This window comes from Bactrocera tryoni, chromosome 2 (genome assembly GCF_016617805.1).
Source record: "Bactrocera tryoni isolate S06 chromosome 2, CSIRO_BtryS06_freeze2, whole genome shotgun sequence".
Taxonomy (NCBI): Eukaryota; Metazoa; Arthropoda; class Insecta; order Diptera; family Tephritidae; genus Bactrocera; species Bactrocera tryoni.
The window spans coordinates 57,428,274-57,437,013 of record NC_052500.1 but is presented as its reverse complement, the minus strand read 5'-3'; positions in this window follow the sequence as shown (position 1 = coordinate 57,437,013).

Below are 8,740 nucleotides of genomic sequence, written 5' to 3'. Positions count from 1 at the left end.
TACACTGTATAACAAAAGTTTTATTTTGTTAACTTGTATAAGACTGTTACTGAGAATGCATATATAAAGCCGGTGGAACTACCGCCGTCTGCTGCCGAAGGTGAAAATAAGTTTGAGGTAAAATGAAGTTGAATTCGGCATTACTGCACGCATACACCCGGAGTTGTGCTGTCCTGCAAGCTGCATTAGCATGTTATTGCCAATTTTATGTAAAGAAACAAATTAATTTAAGCTTAAGTCGGTTCATCTCAGTATGGGCGGGTGCGATTTTACAATGGGTTAAAATATGGATTAAATAATTATTCCAAATTTGGTATTTGTAACTATATTTCTGTTTGCCGAAAAGCACTAGCTTACGAGTGATACAAAGGGTTCCAAAATGGTTAGAAATCTCTAAAGACATGCCTCTTTCTTGATGACCTCTTTGACCTTTTCAATTGATACAAATATTGAAAAAGTGAAGGATGTGAAGCCTCGCGAGTCTGGTCGAATGATTTTGGGTGCATGTTTTGGGCATAAAATCTCATCTTGCCTGATTCGTCCTGATAAAGCTGAGTTTTCTTTAATTTAGTTCTAGTAAACAGGCGAATTGAGAATTCCGATCCCACATTAATGGAGAGGCCATTATTAACCGCCGATGACATGGATTTATGAGCGCTTAAAGTATACAAGTCAACAAATATCGAAATGGTAGAGGGAAAAACCAGCTTCCAAAACTAAAACTACGGCAAAGTCGATCAAATATTAAGATGATGCTCTTTGGATTTTCGATATTCGTGGTTTGGCGCACATTAATTCTTATTCTGAAAGGACTGATGGTTAACAAGGAGTTCAATTTGGCCCGTATTGAGTAAGGCTTTTCATGGGGAACATCCATCGAAAATGGCTTTGAATTGTGAAAGTACAACTGGATGGATTTAACGCTATGATAATCCGATTATTTTTCTGTTACAATATATGTTCCGAGTGTTCTTTGATCGAATGAAAAACGTGTAACGCAAAAGGATGCATGTGTATCTGTCCAAGTGAAATCCATCGAATTCGGTTTGTTCCTCTTCGGCATAATTTTATCTGTTTTGTTCAAAATCACTAAAAAAATCTCTCTTTTTGTTTGATCTTAAGTATTTTTTCCAGATATCGAAACGATCGTGACCAATGAAGTTCCTAGCTTGGTATGAAGTTATATAACCGTAACCGTTTATTCTTTGACCGGGCTATAAGTGGACTTTACATAGCATAATGAACTATATATGTCACCTGCTTATAATAGTCTTTGATATTTCAATCAAACACAAATATTTGAATTGCCAATTTAAAATTGTATGTACATATATTTTTATGTTTATATAAAAAGTGAGAGAATATTTCAACAAAAATGTAAGAAGTGCATTAGCAGTTGTCTACTAAATTGTTATAACTTCCCAGATCATGAAGTAAATTATTTTACAAAAATTTTATATATTAAAAAAAATGCGAACTCTTATTTTGTAATTCCAAGTTAATTCATCAGCGAGGTTTCTAATTAGTAATCACGATTTTCAAGCACCAAATCTTTGATTTGCATGTAGCCCTCGTCGGTAGAGATTGATGAGATTCAAATTTCCAGCGTGCCTGCATAATAATTTTCGTTCCGTAACAAAGTTTGCCACACGTTCTTAGTTTCACTAAAACTGACCATTTAAAAATCGAAAAAATTCTAATTTTATTTTTTTAAAATGTCGTGAAACTTGAGAAAATTAAAGTATTTCCTAAACAGAGTCTTCTTGGCAAATATTTTATTTTCAGTCAAGCCTTAAAGGAAAATGTTACCCCATGTTACTTTTAAGCGCACATAGTTTCAAATAGTAGCAATTACACCATACTATCTGGTCATAGTAGCATTAACATAATTAAACAAAAAATCAATATTATGAAATTTATTACAAAGGATTTAATCGAATTAACTTTAAAGAAAAATGTGTTGTGAACTTAGAGATATTTGGATGAACGTAATCCTAAATTAATTCTCAGGCATAACCTTGGACACCTTCTTGAATTTCTTTGTTTACTTTTAATGTAATTGATTTCGCCATTGTGGTATAGTTTTTTCGTCAATTGAAATGAATACTTCTGTAAACTTTCAAAAGTAAAGAATTAAATTACAAAATAAAAATAAGAGAAACAAGATAATTAATTTTGTGTACAAACCCATAGATCAAAGTGAATGTGCATTGAAAACATCCAACAACAACAGCGCTAGTGATATGGAAGATAAAGTTTCAGCCCATCTTGTTTAGAAACACCATGGCGTATACGTAACCACCCTTTTCTTTCTCTTAATTGGCGTAGACACCGCCATACGCGATTATAGCCGAGTTAACAACAAGGCCAGTCGTTTCTTCTTTCGCTACGTGGCGCAACCAATTCCTATGAACAAAAGGCACAGTGCATAGTGTAAAACAAATCCCAGAAGTGGCGAGCCTGCTCTATCTGGCGTTCGCTGCAATTTTAGTGTTTTTACTCTTCCTATTCATTAACAAAAAAGCTTCCGCGTTTGAAAACCAGTGTTCGCTTTAATATGCTCTGCAGCTTAATGTTTGGCTTAACGCTCACATTAGCTCTCGTTAAGCGTACTTCCGTTGCAAACTTACGTACCTACCTCCGAAGTTACTATATGCAAGGAGTTGTTTTCAGAATTTCGTTGTTATCCTGCTTACCTTATGTTTGCGCATGCTTTCGCTACAAAGTGCTACGACAATAGCTGTTATCAACTTCTTCCTGAGAACGTGGGTCTTAACTATAGCCGAAAGTATGTATTGATTCAAAAGTGGCATGGTTATCTGTAGACTAAGTAATTACTAATTAACCCTCTTGTAACCAGAGACGTTCATCAGCTCAACTATGCGTACGGTCGGTTGTCAACCCTTGACGAGTTATCCGCTCAAGATTAAATCATATTTACTTTCTACAATATCTAATGCACCACTTTCGCCAGCTCGTTGCACTTGTTTCCTACCAGGAACACTTGGGTGTCTTAATCTTAATATTTAATTATTATTAATCTATGAAGGGACCAGGCCCTTCTCCTCTTGTTAGCGTTGTAGCTACAGCATAGTTCAAAATAAATACGAGAATAGCTTACCATATTTGCTTTCTGCTTTCCAAAAGTGTCTAAAGGTACGCTGAGATTTTGCGGTTAGCTCTCCTCCCACAAATCGTAGAGAGTGCAGAACTTTTCAGCGCTTCCAGAGAACTATTCTTGAAACTGAATCGAGTTTATTCTAATGAAATGTCATTCACGCTGATAATATAATACGAACATATATTTCGCATTTAGATACATACGTACATATTTGCGCATTTGCAAATATTTTCATATGAATACTTTCTTCTATATAAAACCATAAGAAATTTTAATAAAGGTTGGCTATGCTATAACAATCTCTTCACTAATTCAAAAAGATTTCTTAGAGAACATGAACTTCAGTAGTCGAAGTTTGTATAATATATATATGCAATACAGATCGGATTCTAGATATTTTTTCGAAAAATGCATTTCTGTGTTGGATAATTGCTAATGTCACATATTTTGAAGGTGTCTGAAATGAAAACAAATTCTTAGAAACGCTTAATTTCAATCTTTTTTAGTTTATGTGGCAGCTGGATGCTTCGTGGTAATGATTCCGATTCTGGCTATTCCGACATACATACATACGTAAAACTTCTGTAGAAGATAAGAAAGTGTGCGAAAGTAACCGATGTCTCAAAGCTTCAGAGACTAGTTTCTTTGAGTTAAACTGACAGACGAACGACAGACGAACAGAAGAGACGGTTATGGCTTATCCAATTCAAGTTCGTCATACTTCATCATTTATATACATATCTTAAAAAGAGCCCGACCTTTCCTTTCTGGGTGTTACAAACATCATTAGCAAATTTCCCATAGTATGGCCAAAATAGCGTGTGTAAAAAATCATGTCCAGATTCATTTATTTATTGCTTTTTTAATGAGAGTACCTGCAGGAGTACGGAGGGGAAATTTAAAAATATTGGCTATTTCCCAACTGGCAGAGCATTTGAATTGAAAAGCAAGAAAAACGTTAACTTCGGTTGCACCGAAGCTAAATACCCTTCACAGGTGCATTTCTGTTAGTAACTATGTGTTCAGTTTGTATGGAAGCTATATGCTATAGTCAACCGATCTGATCAATTTCTTCGGAGATTACATTGTTGCTTTAGGAAATAATATATACCAAATTTCGTGAATATATCTTGTCAAATGTGAAAGTTTTCCATACAAGCATTTGATTCCGATCGTTCAGTTTGTATGGCAGCTATATGTTATAGTTGTCCGATATCGGCCGTTCCGACAAATGAGCAGCTTCTTGAAGAGAAAATGACGTTAGCATAATTTCAAAACAATATCTTAAAAACTGAGGGACTAGTTCGTATATATACAGACAGACGGGCAGACGGACAGACAGACAGAGGGACAGACAGACAGACGGAAATGGCTAAATCGACTCAGCTCAACATACCGATCATTATATATATATACTTTGTAGGGTCTCCGACGATTGTTACAAACTTCGTGGCAAACTTACAAACAGGGTATAAAAATACATTTATAGTAAATAGTTTATTAATAAAACCATAAAAATTGTTTTGAATAAATTAAAATTTCTCTATACGCATTCCTTCTTGTAATTCTATGCTGAATAAAATTGTCAAGCTACCCATCACAATTTGAAGTTGAGTATATAAAAATTGTATCGGGGTACTTGTCTGGCTATTCGGATAAAATTAGTTTTGAGAAAATGCGTTTAAAGTTTCATATAATTACATTGACTGTTTTTCAAAATATTTACCACTAAGATCTACTACATACTTTTGCATGCGTTTGAACTACTTCCAAGCACTTATGCCATTTGGATTAAGGCATCTCCATACATACCTTCTGAACCGCCTTTACTGATCTCGAAACATCGCTGATTTCTTTAGCTATTTTTTCATACTGGAATAAAATATCGGTACCAAATCAGGGCTGTACGGAGGATTTTTCTAGAAATCGATGTTTTGTGTGCTTAAAATGGAGTCAGTTCAGTCCAATAAATGTATGAGAGCTTACATTGTTATGGTGATGAAAAGAGTGGTCCCTTCCTAATTTCTTGAAACACAACTGGCAAGCATATGGTTGTGTGTTTCACTTAAAGTTTGCGTTGAGCTTAGTGGCATGATTGCTACGGTATAGTATTAAATGAGAATAAATTAATGCTAGTATTTTAAGTTTTTGAAGGTTCCACATAAACTTTTGCACCTGCCTCCTCGTGTGGTTTTGAAAACTCAACAGAAAATGCTGTCAAACTTCTAACAAACTAATTGCCAATTTCCATTTCGCTTGTCGCCACCAAAGTGTTGCATCATTCTGACGCCTCGTCCAATAGAATTTTTGACTCCAATTTGGTTTTCATAAATTCGAGATGACACTTTATTTTTAGCAGTTGCATAACTCATGGATTGATTAATTGATTAATGAATTGATCAATATTAATTTGCAATACCACTATGGATAACAGTAACGCGGAAACTCATTTGTGGAAATATTTGATTCCTAGCATACTGTCAGTAACATCAGTGCCAAATGCCACGTCATAATAATTATTAGTGATTAGTATACTATACGCTTATCTTTCTGAAGCACGTAAAGTATATTCGGAGACCTTTACGATGAGTGAAATCACTCAACAAAGAAGTTCCATTAAATGTTGTGTGTGGAATTAAATTTCTGGTGCTAAAAATGTACAGAATGCTGGAAAAGGTCTTCGATGATAACTGTTTGTCGCGAACAAGTGTTTATGATTGGCAAAAAAATCGGTGCGATGTTTAACAGTTAGGGAACTTATTCGCATTATTAAAGTAGTGCAAGGATCAGTGAAAACCATTTTAAAAGATCATTTGGACCTAAGAAAAGTGAAACCACGATCGGTTCCAAAATCTCTCGATATTTTTCGAAAAACAGCGTCGCGCTAGCATCTGTGAAACAATGCTTTTCGACTACCAGAACGTCATGAAACGTATTATTACAGGAGATGAGTCTTGGATCTATGCTAACGACCCAGAAACAGACGATTAATCGGCCGAATAGGGTAGCAAAGTTGAGCTGAAGCCGAAAAAACCAGGTCAAATTACAAGATATGTTGAAAGTTACCTTCAATTATCAGGTGTGGTGCACACCAAATTCCGAACGGCTAATCAATCAGCAAGGAGTACTATTCAAGTGTTATATTCGTAAAGAGAGATCGGAATTATGGGCCGACAGCTCTTGGCTTGCATTGATTCTTTAAGATTTTTTCACCAAATTTCCAAACAATAACGTGCCACAACCACCGTATTCACCTGAGTTAGCTCCGTATGACTTCTGGCTATTCAGCAAGTTAAAACGACTGCTCCGAGGAAACGATTTTGAGTCAATTGAAGACATTAAATGTGAATCTCTCCAACTGAAGGATATTCCCCAAATTGATTTTAACAACTCTTTCGAGAATTGAAAAAGCGTGCACAAGTGTATACGACATAGATTTTGAATAATAAATGAGTAGTTTTAAAATTATGAACAACTTTTTTGCTCATAGTAGTATTTATGTAACAGGGCGCAAATCTTTGTATAAGACCGCAATTATCGCTGGGTCTTCTAAAGGCCTAGCTGCGTTGCCAGAACCTACCTACCTACCAAAAAGTTGTAAAAAATAAATTTTGTTATACATACATTAATAATTCAAAAATTTACTAATTGTCCGATTCATAATTAAATGAAGACTATTATTTTCTCATTTTATTAACACAATAGTATTTGCTCCACATTGATTTTATACATAAATTATATTAGTTCATTGCAACAGACAGGAAGGAAATAGCGACCAAAATTGTTGCAATTTTTATGACCGAAATGTTCAATGCACAGATCGGAAGCAAACACATTTAATTAACGCTAAATGGCAGCGTTTAGTTCGAGATACAGACACACTATGTACATAGATATAAATGCACCTACATATATTAGCAAATACAGTAGAAGTTTAAATAGTGAAATGCTAATTTGCATAGCATTGTATGCGCTCAAATTCAGACCACCACCGCTAATAGATACCGCAAGTGAATGCGCTTTGATAGCACCAAATGCGTATGCGATTGCGCATTCACAAAAACTTTCTATCCACGGTAGGTGCGCTTATGTAGGCGCAGAAAATCTGGTTGGAAATTGTAAGCGTGTAGACGATGATCACCGGTGCGTATGAGTAACATTTTCGACGAAATTAGTTAGACAATTTTAAGATAGTATAAGATTGGATTCAATGTTCTTATATAACGAAATGTACAAGTATATAAATAACATTTTATTAAGACCTACATTTGTGGCTATCAATAAGCAAATTTTCATACCACCAACAATAGGGTGTTTAACGGTATAAGGTTTAACACGCATGCTCTTTTATTTTTATCTAGAGAACTTTGTAAGAATAAATAAAAAATATTATTACAATTGAAGCATGACAGCCTCCGACTTGATATGTAACTAACATAACATTGTATATGAATTTTGTACCGGGTAAATACAAAAAATGTTTTCAGAAGCTCGAGTTTATCTTGTAAAAAGATTATATGCTCAAAATTTACACTATATAATTCGAGACATTTTTTGTTTGCAGCAAAAGCGTAATAAAAATTGCCCGGTAGAGAGAAATATTGGGCAATTATCAAACGAATCTTGAAAAAAGATCATCGAGTTGCCGAAACGTCAAGGAATTAAAAAACGGCTTAAGACAAGAATTTAATGACGGAAATTTAATGAACAATTCGTCATAAAGTAATAGAATGATTTCTTTTACTAATTTTAATTAAACAAAAACTCTTCTATTTGTTAAACAAAAAGGTAAAAGCAACATTGTGTGCAGTTTTTTTCGGTACAGTTCTTAATTGCCATACAAAATGTCCAATCATCATGTCATTTTTTACCATTAAAAATGTATGTAAAATATATTTACGAATCTCCTCGTCGAAAGTTTTTCAGCAAGCTTGCTAAATCTTCATAAGTACACATTTTCACATTTTCTGTCATGTGGTGCTCCTGCACTTTTCATTTCCCAGTAGTTCAATTAGAACATATGTATGCATGTACGACGTGTGCTCAAAACATACTGTGAATTTTCGTAAAAAAAAATTAATCAATCGTCTACATTAATGTTGGCGGTTTTAAATAGTCCTCATTCGATATAATACACTTATGCAAGTGCTTTTTGCAGTCATCGAAGCACTTATTAAACCTGATTTTTGGGGTAGCGTTTAGCTCTTTTAGCAATCCTCACGAGAATTCACGAACAAGCAACAAAGTGCGAGGTTTTAGCAAACGAAAATCACTAAACTCATAAAAGCACGTATAACCTTAGCGGATGTTATAAACAATGAATGCAGCTGAAAATTTAAACGTACTTCCGAGTCATGTACGTTAGAGCGCAAGAAGCCAAAAAACGGAACAATCAACAGGTTCTTTGTATCATTCTGATCAATTTTGCCTAAGAGATTATGGATCTAAACCGGCTTCGAGCAAGCCATATTGTTTTCCTTTTTAATAACCGTTATACCATGCTATATATTGGAATGCTCTGATGAAATTTGGTTTCAATAGTTGCACTTAATAAACTTTGTAATTTTTAAGATGATAATTTGACATATTACCTAACAAATTTCTTGTGCCATCATTTAT